Source organism: Misgurnus anguillicaudatus, chromosome 11 (genome assembly GCF_027580225.2).
Source record: "Misgurnus anguillicaudatus chromosome 11, ASM2758022v2, whole genome shotgun sequence".
Taxonomy (NCBI): Eukaryota; Metazoa; Chordata; class Actinopteri; order Cypriniformes; family Cobitidae; genus Misgurnus; species Misgurnus anguillicaudatus.
The window spans coordinates 23,699,976-23,715,194 of record NC_073347.2 but is presented as its reverse complement, the minus strand read 5'-3'; the positions used below and the strand labels follow the sequence as shown (position 1 = coordinate 23,715,194).

At 35.9% G+C, this 15,219-nt stretch overlaps 1 protein-coding gene across 1 annotated transcript in view; it reads left to right on the top strand.

Annotated features, from left to right (window-relative positions):
* Positions 1–15,219, top strand: part of tmem72 (transmembrane protein 72) — a 122,484-nt gene that overhangs the window by 48,634 nt on the left and 58,631 nt on the right. The window lies entirely within an intron of this gene.

The following is a 15,219-nucleotide window of genomic DNA, read 5'->3' as shown; positions in this document are numbered from 1 at the left end:
CCAGTAGCCTGTTCTGCTATGATAGTGGCCTCAAGCCAAATTAAACTCTGGGATCAGGGTATTGTTTTGATAAGAACTCACAACACCAGTGTTCTAGTAGCCTACTCTTTACCAGTGGTTCTCAACCTTTTTCACTTCAAGGCCCCCTAGTTGCCCACAACAATATTTGAAGGCCTCCCACTCAATCAATTTTTTCAAAAATAAATAAATAAATAAATAACTAGAGCTTGGAGCCGGATGTATATTCGCTACTAAAATGGCCAAAATTGATTTTTAGCTTATTTTAATGCTTGTTTTCTCCAATTTTTTTATAATTTGAAGTCATCTTGAGGCCCCCTTGGAAATCTGCTTAGGCCCCCCTGTGGGCCCCGTCACGCTGGTTGGGAAACACTGCTCTATACCATGTCTTATAGCCATGGCCAAAAGTTTTGAGAATGACACAAATATAAATTTTCACCAAGTCTGCTGCTTCAGTGTTTTTAGATGTTTTTGTCAGATATGATATACTGAAGTACAATTACAAGCATTTCATAAGTGTCAAAACTTTGGGCCACGGCCCGTGGTGTGCCTAGATAATAATCAGTCTTTTAAAAAGGCAATTGTTTTGAGTTTTTCAAGATGTGATATTAGTGTCATGTGTCAGAATGAAGTGAAGTTTTGGGTCCAAAATTTATTTTAATACCATGTTGAATAGGTCCATTTTTGGGTGTGCAAGAAAAGTGCTGTTTTTGTGCTTCTATTGTGTCTCTTTTGCTGCTTCCCTCGCCGTTTACTGTTATCTATACTGAACTCATACACTGTTTTTAATAAGAAAATCACATTTCTTCATTTTTTATAATGAAGGTGCGGTAATGAATTATGTAAAAGAAAAAAAATAGAAATTATGATTTAACTGTGGTCTTTGTACTGTTGTGGGCGGGGCCTGCGCAGAGTGATGTCAGTTTGCTGAGAAAACACAAGCAGCTTTAGACTGTTAAGATTTTACAGGGATTAAATAAAAACTGGGCAGATTTTTATCATCACGGGGTGGTTGTGTACACACACAGGTGATTTACTACAATGTTAAGATTATATAAAAATATATGTTATTTATGTTAAGTTATGAAACTTAACTTTACCATAAGGTAAAATAATAACAAATAACAGACTTCGCATGAATAATAAAGAGAAATAAATTTGATTAGACAAAAAATGCCAGTTTGATGAAGGGAATATTTTATGTTTGACCATCAGACACCGGAGGGCAGAGCAGCTGCACTGAGATTGCGGCAAATTTCAGAAGGACCCGCCGAGATGATGCTGCCCTCGTAGGTGTATGCGCCGCTGACCACTCGCTGATTCACTGGAACTCACATATCCAAAAGGAAATTTTAATATAGGCGTTATCTTTATTAACTGACCTCATATTTGAAGTTGACAGCTCTTAAAAATACATTTTATGACACATAAAAAGTAATATTTCGAAAATTGTGCAAGCTTTAAGCTTCATTGCGTTGACGCGAAATTCTGAGAAACTTGGCTGCACAAGCACCTTCTGATGCATCCTTGATAAAATGGGCGGATCAAGAACACATCCAGGGATGTTATGTGAACTTGGCTTGATGCGAACTTCTGATTTGGGACAATACTTGGGCCGTGACTGATGACGTTTTACAAGTCCACAAGAACACTAGGTACAGTCAAGAACGCATATTGAGAAACGGCTACAGTGCATCTATGCCAAGATCCATTGAAGTACACAATAAATATAGATTGGTTTCTTACAGTCAGAAAAATAAAGCCTGCTAGTGATGAGATCTTTTAGTCTTTGTCCAATACGTATCACCTTACTTTGCCCTCTGTTATAATCCTTTGCATGTGTACATCAAGACCGTGCCATTACCATTCCTTCCCAGAATAACTTCAGTTTTACACGGCTGACTCTCCCCTTTCAAACTGTCTGCCGTTTAGATATTTTCCAGATTTTCCCTGTGATTCTATGAATGTAGGGATCTTTTAGTGGGTTTAACAGTTAGTCAACTGCAATTGTGTTGATCCAGAGAAATTTTACCAGGACAAACACCATTTTAAAACACTCAAACTGACCTTAAGGCATGGTCCTCAATAAATGAGTGTATTGGCTTTGGTTATGCAATTAGGCTCCGGTTTGCTGGCATTTTTGATTAAATTGAATTTATAGAATTAATAGAATATAGAAATATTGTTTTATATATATTTTATAAAAGAATTTCTACATAATGCACAAAACTATATGATTAGAGATGATTACATAAGTGTAGTTTGGCCTGTACTTGCACCTAGACCTCTTTAAATAATCATTCCAAAATAAACACAAGCCCGGTTTGGCCTTGAATAAAAACAAACAAAGCAGGTCCTCAGAGACTTAATAAAATAATAGTTACAACTCCATGTTCTTACTGTCGTAAAAATAGCCTATATAATAAAGCTGATTAACTAATATTCTAAAACGAATGTTCCTTTGGTCTGTTTTCAATCTCCTGTCATCTGAACACATTGCATATTGTAATATTTTACTGTGAATGTCTCAAAGCCTCGCAATTAAGATTTCGCAGTTTATGTTTAACTTGGGAGAGACCAATAATATACTGAGGGATTAACTGTTTATTATGCTGTCCAGTTGTTTCTAGCACAGAATTAGAAAAACTTAGTTGCAATTAAGTGTCGGTGACCTTTCAAACAGTCAATAAGCTTTATTGCTCTTTATTGGACTTCATTTTGGCTTTCTGTTTTGTATACAAATTTGCATTAGCTTTTTGGTCGGGTGAAACGCCATGCACGGTCACAGGCCTTTTACTGGAATAGATTTGAATTAGTTCAAACTCAACTGGATAATGTTTCAATAATCACATGACTTGTCCACTGTTGTTCAGTCTAGACAGCAGTTAAGTGGTTTAGTCACCTAGGACTTACTAACTGTTTTAACTATTTTAAGTGGGAAGTAGATTTTGAATAATGGGGTCTCATGCCATAAAAACAAACCATTGCAGTAACATCAAAACGTCTCAACAAAGATTAGGCTATTTGCCATTAAAAGGATAGCTCACCCAAAATAAAAATTCTGTCATTTAGTCACTCACATGTTGTTACAAACTAAGGATGTCAATTTATGCAATTTCCTATATTCAATGATTGTTTAAATAAATAAAAAAATCGAATAATTGTTAACAGTAATAGTGCAATAACCCTTTGCTGCAGTGGCACATAGCCAATGACATAAAAGTGTGCATAAAAACGACAGCTTCTTCACGCCAATTTTAAAAAATTATTTTGTCTAAATAATGCTAGTGGAATTGTAAAATGAGTCAATGTATTTTGTGTTTTGATAAAATCATCAATTTACTTATCTTGTAATGAAATATAACAACTAATAGACAGTGTATAACTCTGCCTCACATGCACTCTGCAACAGTCGCATAAAAGTCCTTGCGTCCATGACATGTCAAAATAAAAGTTTCATTATCATCAAGTGATATTTTTCTAGCTGTTCACCTTACCTTCCAAGTCGGTGATACACCGTTTGTTGTAATTATATCCAAGCACACGAAGGGCACTTTTCCCATCATCACCTCAGCTTAGACTTGCTGCGTACTTTCAGCAAAGATGCTTATATTATGGAGATGGCAACCTTCCATTTGAAAACCCACAACAGTCAACTTCGCAAGCTTGCAGCACTTTAGCCAGTCAATAATTATCAGTGATATATGTTGCAGAGGTGTTAAGTGTAACGGCAGTCAGTTACAGTTTACATTTTACAGTTACTTGCCAGAATTTAAGATTACATTTTAATCTGTTCATTAAAAACGGCTTCTGGTCTCCTTCCCTGTATATAGCACTGCGGATGCCATTTAGTTGCGTTGGCAGTCAGCCTTGTCTTGCATGACGTTAAAAAGTCCAGGAGTGTGCTTGGCATCGAACATCGTTGTGATCATGGCTAGTTTAACTTCTTCACGGTCATTTCATTTTTTTCTCTTGCTGTATGTGTTTTGCGCAGACGCCACACACATGTGCATGATCTTGCTTTTTCGACAATCGTTAAAGGACAAGTTCGATATTTTACACTTAAAGCCCTGTTTTCAGATTGTTTATGATGAAATAGAATGGTTTTGACTGAAATTTGGACATATGATGCTGGGCCGAGAATTTTTGGGTGTTTGTTCTATCACCTCCCACCTCTACAATGGCTGTATAGGTGCACTGGAACAATCCTTCCTAAAATGCATTAAACATTCGTTTACAAAGACGTGAAACTCACCGAGTGGTCAGGGGTGTTCACTGATATGCTCACACAAAAATCGCTGCAAAAGACGCATTCCAACAGGTTTTATCGTAGTTTTTTGGCCAACTCCATTGACTTGTATTAGATGTGCTGTGAGATATTACTCCACACCGGGAACGTTGTTTGTATTCTTGCAATTGGCAAAGGTGGATTATCGCCACCAACTGGGCTGGAGTGTCTATTATTCAAGCTCTCAGCGTAAGAATATACGGGTGTGAGGCGTTTAAAAAAATAGGTCCACAAGTTTACAACGAATGCTAAAACAGTGAACACCCCTGACCACTCGGTGAGTTTCACGTCTTTGTAAACGAAGGTATGCATTTTAGGAAAGATTGTTCGAGTGCACCTATACAGCCATTGTAAAGGTAGGAGGTGATAGAACAAACACCTAAAAATTCTTGAGACAGCATCATATGTCCAAATTTCAGTCAAAACCGTTCTATTTCATCATAAACAATCTGAAAACAGGGCTTTAAGTGTAATATACCGAACTTGTCCTTTACGTTTTATGGATTAAATTCTTTGTTCTGATGAAGGAAGATATTTTGAGGAATGTTTACCTTAAAAAGCAAACTGATCAGAGGACCCATTGTCTTTTCTTTTTTACTATTCAATGGGCCAATTGAATTCAATTTATTTGGTTTGGTTACATTCTCCTATGTGTTCATCAGAACAAAGAAATTTATACAGGTTTGTAACAACAAATTATGACCCAATTTTCATTTTTGAGTGAACAATCCCTTTAAAGCTCCACTGTGTAGGATCTACTCCCATCAAGCGGTGAAAGTCTATATGACAACCAACTGAATATTACTTTCTAGCCCCCCCCATTCGGAACGCGTTTTAACTCGTACGGTGGCCCGGCCGTGTCATGCCAAGGTTAACATGGCTTCCAGTAGCTACAAAGCAAAAGCAATGAAAAAAATGAACAATTTGCAATGTCATTTGCGTGTGATCCATCAAAGCACACAGATTTATGTTTAACGTGGAAAAAGTCTGATTGTATATATCCGCTTAAAATCACATACAAAAAGCAACCATAAACGTAGCTTAGACACTGCTTTTTCATCCACGCGAGGAAATTATCACAGGGGCTGTTAAACTTGATATTAAGATGTGTTTTCGTCGATCAGATCACAAGTGGACGAGAGAGACACATTACGTTTACACTTGGTGTTTAAATCCGTCTCTTTTTGTCCATTTTCGACCGCTTCTCTTCAGATTACTGAGGAGATGGTCTGTGGACGAGACCCTCTGTCATTTACTCATGAGCTAGAGTAATGACGGGTTTAAATGGACGCGAAACTAATATGTCAGAGTCCAATGCTTATGTTTAAGTAAATGTTACATGTCCGTGTATATGTAAGAGCTTTCTCTGATATTGGTGAAATAAGATCGCTCAACTTTCACACGCTTGTAAAATGAAACGAAAGACGCGCAGATCAGACGCTTTTATCAATGAAAGGCTAAAAATAGCGCTGTACACCGTGTGTTTGTGTTAGAGGTCAGAAAAGATGAAAAACATTTATCTCAGTAACAGTTACCTCAGATTACATAAATGGGCGGAGAGACGGCGTGTGGCTGTTCCAAGACATTAAACCACATGCATGTTTACACTAACAAGTGTTACGCATACCCATGCTATAGTTAGCCAAGGAACTATAAAACTTCAAGTTTACAACATAAACTGTCTATGTAAACGAATATGCTGAATTACCTGTGGTGAAGATAACTTAGCAACTTCATTGTCCAATGAGACCCATCTTGGAAAACTAACTCCAATATTGACTTTGGTCTTGATGTTTTTCCTGTCGCGTTGTCATTTAAAATCCCTGTTTCGCTTCCTTGGCGACTTGTTTTAATGTCCTCGAGAATAGTTCTTCAACAGGCTTTCAAAGCATTAGATCGCAGGTTTATCACGGCGTGCGGCCGAAGGATTCAGTCTAACGCAGGTCGCATATCCGGGCTGCATACGTCATCAAGCCTGGTTTATTTAAATTAACTGAGCATTACATTCGCAAGTCATAAGCATATTACATCAATTTACAATTAACTAAGAATAAATGTCAGCTTTATAATTGTTAATATTCTGAAATAAGACTGTCTTGATGACGTATACCGCCTACACATGCAACCTCCGTAGGCTTCAGCTCGCGGCCAGCTTGAGTGTACTCTGAAAGCGCGAAAGGCGGAGCTTGAATTTCAGGAATGTCCCTCGTCGGCGAATGTATTTCAAAGATGGAGGCACAACATGGATTCAGCCAGAGAGCGACTCGATCGTATGTATTTTAAATAGCAGATTCTACACTTACGAGAATACTTTGATTAGTGGGGTGGAAGTAATTACACATGAATGAGCACATACTTTTGGAAGAAAACATGGGTTTTTGCTAAGAATTAACTAAAAAAAGTACACACTGGAGCTTTAATATAGACTTCATAGAATTATTTTATTTATTGCTCATTTCAACATGGCTTACCCAAGCATTATTTTCTTCGATATGTAAAGGAGGCAAGAACAACACTCCTCGTCCCGCATATAGCCTCAAAAAGATTTTTTTCTATTGGCTGGTGCACCACATAAAGTGGTGTGTATTGTCTTGTGAATATCTGTGATCAAGAAAGAACATTATTCATCTAAGGAGATGGTTGGAGGCAGGGGAACCCTTCATCGGAGCCTGAGTCACTTCAAAAGAATTTGACTATGCATTGCTTTGTCTGTATCCGAGACCTTACAGCATTATGATGTGTTTGCCCTTGTTAAAGTGTGTAATCCCCTGGACCCTTAGCTATACAAATCCATTTTGCGAGACGCAAACAACACAGGTCCTAAAACACTTGCTGTTTGTTTTTTGCAGTTTCTTTTTGTCTTAAAAATAGTCATAACATTTTTATCATGTCAAATTTTCTATTGGTTGTATTTAATATTTCTGCTGCTTCTGGACCAGTGTATTTTAACGTTTGCGAAATGGTCTATATTTTAATGATGTATAGCATTAAATCGAACATTAACACATGAAAGCTCTTTTCATATTTTGAAGTGACTCAATTGCAGCTGTTATTATGTCCTATAAATGTTCTGATAATCTGTAAAATTGTTGCTCCTCCCTTGAGAAATCATTTTGAATTGATTTATGTTTCTTCCGTTCATCATGAGCACAATTAGAGCTATTAGATGGGCGTTCAGCTATGTACAATCAAGAAACGTTTCAAACGGAGCAATTGCAGAATCATTATTGCCCTTTTCAGAGAAAGCATTGAATTGCTGTATCTTGTAGGGTCATCATGTAACCATGAGTGCTTGCCAATGTGCCACGATTCCCCCGAGGAATGTGACTTAGTGATTGTGTCGTACAATCTCCTTTAAGCATTGGAGCACATGCTTGCAATAAAGCAGGGGATATGGAGTACGTTAAATGGCCATAGGCCACGTCATGCAACTTCAGAGAGGTTGTGATGAGAAAGTCCAGTAGTCCTTGTGTTCGTCCCCTGAGGATGGAATTAGAGGGGTTTTCAAGCAATTTGAAAGATTAGGCAAAATGTAACACAGGGGTTGACATAGAAAGCTTTTGAGATTTAACCGCTGTGAACCATCACTGATCTGAACATGGGTGATGGAGATAGGGCATGAATAATTTTCAGCATGATCACTTTACTTCGTTAACATTAATAACACGAACAGAACATAGTTATATTGTTTTAATAAAAGCCCTTACTGTGAGGTCATTGGTGAGGTGACTAAAACACATTCTTCTTTTTAATCTTGAACCAACACAATGGTGAACCAACACAATGTCATGGCAATTTGTACCCATTTTACGAGTTGGCTAATTAGTATGAACGTATGTTTTTGTACAATTGCTTTTTATCCTGTAAACTTTGGGGTAAGGGAAGTGGTTAGGGGGTGGGGTATCATTATTGTTTTTTCAAATAATCCTACATTTTTGTACAATTCACTTTGTACAAATTCTTGCTGATTATCCATCTCGTAAATACATACGAATTCCAGTGATATTAGGCTAAATAGAATATGGTTTTGTACCAATTTTTACAATAAAATACAATTTCTGACTGCTAGAGCCTTGTGAAATTATAATACACTGTGAAAATATAATTGTTTTTTGTGCTCTAAAGAATACATGCATTTAGATTAAAATACTTTATTTAAAAATGTCTCTATTTAAGAAATTATATTTGGCAGCATGGGTGTATATTTGGTTTGAACATTGGGGTGGTCGAAGTGTCAACTGTACGTATGTTTTCATTAATCATTGTATAAATATTCGGTGAAGGGTTGTAATTGCTATTTTTAGGGGGTTACCTCCCCCCTTTTTCCCTGGAAACGATGCCCTTGATTGACAGCTATTTGTTTTTGTTTCATAAACTTTTTTCCAAGCTTTTAAATGTTTAGTTATTCTTCAGTGACTATTATATGTCCTCTTGAGGGTAATCAGTAATTTTTCATGCTAATCTGTGTTAAACAAGTTGTGAGAAAGTTGGCAAGTTGACCTTCTTAATTGATCTAGGCTGAGCAGTGAGCAAATGAAATAGTCATTTTCTACTTTGCATAAAATTGCACTACAAAAGTCAATAGCTGAAAGCTAATATATTTATATACTGTGCATTGTTTAACCACTAGGATAGTTAAACTGACACTCAAAAGCACTTCTAAAAAACCCAGGGTCTGTCTATCCCAGCAACAAACAAACCATTGATCTGACGACTGCTGTTAAAATATTGTATTTTATTACACATAGGTGATGACAGGTCATAAAATGCAGTATCCTCAGTTTTACAGCATAATTTAATGTGTTGACATGAGTACAAAATAGCTGAGATTCGTATAAAGGAATTATTGTTGTACACACTGACCTCTTGATTTAAATATCTTAATATTAAACATTTTCATTACAGTGCAAAGTTGAAGCACACTATAAATTCTTTACATTTTCCATGTTTGGGAGTCTTTCAATATATTAAATTATTCAATGCATACAGAGTAACATGTACTGTAATATTTCTTTTTTTTGGCTTCTGTGAATGGCTTCTACTTTTGCCCCGATTACACATTTACGAAGTAGTTTTAGAAACCGTTTGAATGCAGTTTTCTCAATCTTAACTAAGTGGAAACCGATTTTCATGATTAGATCATCCGGCATGCTGATTATTCTTACATGCTGCTCAGGTAAGCAAACGTTTGTATATTTCTAATATAAAAATAACTAGGGATGCACCGATAGGATTTTTTTGGGCCGATATCGATTCCGATTTAAACAGACAACTTCTTGCCGATACCGATATATTAAACACTTATATACAATACTATACAGTTGGTCTATTAGCTAGTTTATTTCTTCATCAAATTATTTTTACTGAACATGGATTGGATCTAATTAACATTCAACTGACCAACATAATAAGAGAGGCACAAATTAAGCTAAAACAAATATAATAAGACAGCATGACAACCTTCAAAGGTGGTTTTTGCTATTCAGCATTTATTTTATTAACATCATTAACTCATTTGTTACATATAATGGATTTCTTTATGCAGTTAATTAATAAACAATCGGTATCGGCCTCAGAAATAAAGGTACAAAAGTTGTCACTGGGACAGTACCCTTTCAAAAAGGTACACCTTTGTACCCAAAGAGTGCATATTAGTACTTTGAACTGCCAAAATGTACCTTTAAAGGTACATATTTGTCCCTAAATGGTACATATTAGGACCTTTTTTAAAGGGTACTGCCCCAGTGACAGCTTCGTACCTTTATTTTTGACAGTGTGCCGATATGCCGATGGTTTCAAATTCATCAAAAATCGGCCGATAAATATCGGTGGCCGATACATCGGTGCATCACTAAAAATAACAAATGAAGCACACATCTCTTTTCTGGAAACTTGAAATGCATACAAATGTATGACCTTTAAATAATCAAAAAGGACTTAGATGGTTGTATTTGCATTTTACTTGCATGGAAAAGGTTTTCTAAGTAATTTATACACTGTCAGAAAACTGGTAAAAATTTGTACCCCAGCAGTCACTGTGGCTGTACGCTTTTAGAAAGTACAGGTTTGCACCTAAATAGTACATTAGAAGTTCATAGTATCTCAAAGGTACATATTGGTACCAAATGTATACATTATGTTTTTAAATGGTACATATTAGGCCTGCCTCAGTGACAGCTGGTGTACATTTTTTTTGCAGTGCCCACTTTGTAATTCATTGTGCTAGCAGAGCAAAGGTTTGATCCCAGGTAAAAAAGCTGCTTTTAGAAAAACCTTTGCTAAAATGTGTAAATGTAAATTTTAATGTAAGTGGAAAGTTGTACATGTAAATCCACTAAGTGCTAGATTATTTACAGTATGAGAAGTGTGAATTGTGAGTACTCCTATAATAATAATAATAATAAGTGATATTTATATAGCCATTTTCCAGAGCACAAGGTCACTTTATATTGCTCTTGATACTTGGTACCCCATTTGAAAACCTCAATTCTACCTTTCCTCATTTTACATCTAGATTTTAAATGCTGAAGGCATACAGGTGAACTCTGTCTGTTAAATCTGTTAAACTGAATCTGTTAAAGTGAACCACAGGTAGAAGACAGAATATCTATCCATATAAACATGACATAGTTCATTTGTGTTTTGTAGAATGTCATTGTGCATTGCTCATTCAAAATTCTTCATAATGATTTATTTTAGAAGAAACACTTTAGATGCTGAAACAAACCAATGTACAGAAGAAGCAACATATAGAATGTGGTTTATGTATTTAGCTGCCGTATACAATACACATACTCTTCACATTCAGAAGGAAACATGTGGCAATATATGCTTATTGTTACAGTGCTTTATAGAAAAAGTCAAAAAATAGGGTAAGAAAATTGATAAATACCATTTGTGTTGTAAACTGTATGTTATTTTTATCCTCAGAATGATTACTTCTAAGTTACTTGTAAATTAAGATTATCCATTTCACAGTGAAGACAGAGATCACATGAATGTACAGTAATGTGGCTTTTAACTGCATTCTGAAATGGCTCCTTTCAAAGAAGTGCATGATAAGGTAATAACTCCATGACCTGATGTCTGCTCACATTTTTGAGATTTTTTTATTCATCAGATTTTTCCATCTGATTATGAACCCAACTAGTTCACACTCAGTGGTAGAACAGAGCTGGCATTATGTTTCCTTATAGATGTGTGCCCGAGGGCTGCGTTTGTAAATGAGGCCTGGTGCTTTTAATGGCTGAATCTTAAATCGGTCGATGGGATGAAATTGGCAGTAGTGTAACAGACAAATTCCATATGCTAATTGTCCTTGGAGAGATGCATGGAGTTGGCATGCTTGGTTATATGTTTGCTCTTGTGGTCCAGAATGTTGAGTGCATTCCTAGACAGAACAGTTGTCCAAAATAAATCAAAGCTGCATTTAGGATGTCAAAATGTTGATGTGTTTGTCAATGGAGTGGATTTGAAATGCATAATGTGTCAATACAGGCAAAGGTATATATAATACATTGTATGGGACAAAATTATCGGTTAATCTTTTATGCCAACATTTATTGAGATATTTAAAGTAAAGATCATGTTAATGGAAAATTTTACTACCATAAATGTATAAAAAATATATTAATCATTCGTAATATGTGTTGCTTAGGACGTAATTTGGACAACTGTAATGGTGATTTTTTTTTTTTTTGCACCCTCAGATTTTAGAATTTTAAATAGTTGTAAATAGTCGACCAAATAGTGCCCTATCCTAGCAACCCGTATTAATGGAAAACTTTTTAATTAAGCTTTCAGAGGATGTATAAAATCTAATATATATATATATATAATATATATATATATATTTTTTTTTTTTTTTTTTTGACATATATATAACATTGTTGACCACAAAACCAGTAATAAGCCATATATATGGCTTATGACTGGTTTTGTGGTCAACAATGTTTACTTTTCCCTGCAGTTATGTATAAACCAAACTGGCATGTTCATGTCAATTGTTGAGTACGGTTTTTTTTTGTATAACTGACTGATACTAAAATTTGGCAACTAATAATAAATTACAAAAATCTTAAAAGATATTTGAACATAAAGCCACTCAAAATAAAATATCTGATGCTGAAGATACAAAAAAGTTTAATAAACTTGGCAATACAGTCATAACTACTGTAGTTCTAAGCACAGAAAACAAAACATTAAGCACTTAAACTATTCACTATAGCGGATGTCATTCAAAATCAGTTTTTGTAAATGATCACAAGAGGTTATAAAGTGCATTGTTATATACTGCTAGTAAGTTCTGTCTTAATTTCTGCATCAGATGTTTCACTATCAGTGCTAAAACTCTTAAAAATAAAGGTGCTTTAAAGGGTTCTTCACAGCAATGCCACATAGAAGAACCTTTTGTGGTTCCTCAAAGAACCATTTCTTTATTCATTTTATAACCTTTTTTCACTTTAAAGAACTTTTTTTGAAGAAAAGAAGAACCATTTATAGGTTAGGATAAAGGATAAGGTTCTTCTATGGCATCGTGAAGCACCATTATTTTTAAGAGTGTAATTCATCTAAATTTGATCTTGCCTACAATACTTTCAAATTAGTTTTTATTATTGAATCGATAGATTAGCCCTTTCGAATTTCTTGAACTCGGCTGTAAACTTTACTTTATCCTGGTTAAATCACTTATCGCATGGGCATTTTGAAGCCCAGCTCTCTTTTTTAGTTATTACATAATTTTACTAAGTCTAATGTTGTTTCGTGTGTTATGACGCCGAGTTCCTTACACATGCTGATCGGTCAATTAACATTTGAAAGCTGAGATATTTTGGTGCCGAGTGCATTGCAAAAATACTTCCAGTAAAGCCAATTACATTGCCCAAAGTCATTCAAAACTGTCAGGGTTCATGCAAAGTCTAAATACTTTGTTTGTTTGGCCAAATAACCCTCCCTTTGTAAGAACAAAAACATTTTTCTATACATGACATACAAGTTTTACATGCAATATATGCTGGTACAGATATCTATAGTATGTAACTAGTAAAGATCAATGCCCTTATCCGTCAAACACCTCTGGCTCAGTCTTTCATTTTCTATAAGGTGACGATGTAGTGAGCATTTTAAGTGTTTGCTCCACAAGACCCACCATAACGACACAAACAAGGAGCAAACACAACTCCAAAAATATCTCTTTACTGATTTCAAGACGATATAAAAAACATTGTATATACATATCATAGGTATAAAAACACAGTCATACATATATATAATTGCACTTGGCGCTAACAGATGAGACTACATGGGTGGCAGTGGTGGTCTTTCGCTGAGTCTTTAGTGGGGAAGCGTATTTGGCAGGTTAAGTGCTGAGTCACCAAGCATGCCAGAAGACTATATGGTACATATCTGTGACGGTGGGCTGTCAGATTCCTGTGTCATCTGGCAGACTTCTTAAATCTGTTGTTGAGATTTTTTCATTTTGTAAAAAACAAAAGCAAAACATTACAATGAGGCATCACATATTAAGGAGAGTAATTTAAAGGGACACTCCACTTTTTTGAAAATATGCTAATTTTTCAGCTCCCCTAGAGTTAAACATTTTATTCTTGCCGTTTTGGAATCAATTTAGCTGATCTCCGGGTCTGGCGCTAGCACTTTTAGCATAGCTTAGCATAATCCATTAAATCTGATTAGACCATTAGCATCGCGCTCAAAAATAACCAAAGAGTTTCTATATTTGTCCTGTTTAAAACTCTTCTGTAGTTACATTGTGTACTAAGACAGATGGAAAATTAAAAGCTGCGATTTTCTAGGCAGATATGGCTAGGAACTATACTCTCATTCTGGTGTAATAATCAGTGACTTTGCTGATGTAACATGGCTGCAGCAGGCGTAGTGATATTACGCACTGCCCGAAAATAGTCCCCCGACATTGAAAGTAACCAAGGGGACTATTTTCGGGCCTGCGGCAAGTTTTAAATAGGAAAAACATTGAAACTCTTTGGTTATTTTTTAGCGCGATGCTAATGGTCTAATCAGATTCAATGGATTGTGCTAAGCTATGTTAAAGTGTTAGCGCCAGAAAGGAATTGCATGAATTAAAAAACATTTTAACATTACACTCTGAAAAAAAGTTATAAAAGCTATCACTACCCTTATAAAAGTTCATAATATGTACCATTTAGGTACAGATATGTTTACATTAAGTACCCGTATGTACTTTTGAGGGACTAATATGCACTCTGTAGGTACAAATGTGCACTTGTGACAAACTTTTTTTCTTGTACAAAAACCCTATTGCAATGCAGTTGGAACAATAAACCAAATTCTGCCTCTGGCAAAAGCATGTCAGACACGTCTGTACATTTTATAGGCAATTTGTATTTGTTACTGTATGCATGTTAGTGCTAATTGTGCTGAAGCTATGAATTTCCCCCACCAACCATGAAAAATCGTATTTAATAGCCATGTTTTATAGCGGACCTGCTTACCACAATCCGGTCACGTGACCACTATATCATACTATATACGTTTTTGCATGGAGCCAGTGAAATGTCTGCCATCACAAACTGGTGAATTATGTTGTTTTGAAGCTAATTGACCGGAGGTGTTGCTGGTAGCAGAAACCTCCGCTACCCTTAGACGCACAACTTCCTCTTTCTCTCAATGAGCAGTATTAATGACCGCACAGTATGTGCTCATTAGCGTCTAGCAGTCATTCATGGGTGTTCTGTCCCAAGGAGCCATCGTTTATCTCTAGCTATGAATGTTTTGTTGTGCAGACTGGACTGTTCACACATTTCTATCCCTTAGACAATGATTATTGTCTAACTGGTGCAAACCCACAATACTTTTAGACTACGGGAGGTGGTGTCTACTGCTTGCTGTACATCCAAGAGCCCCTTTATATTCAA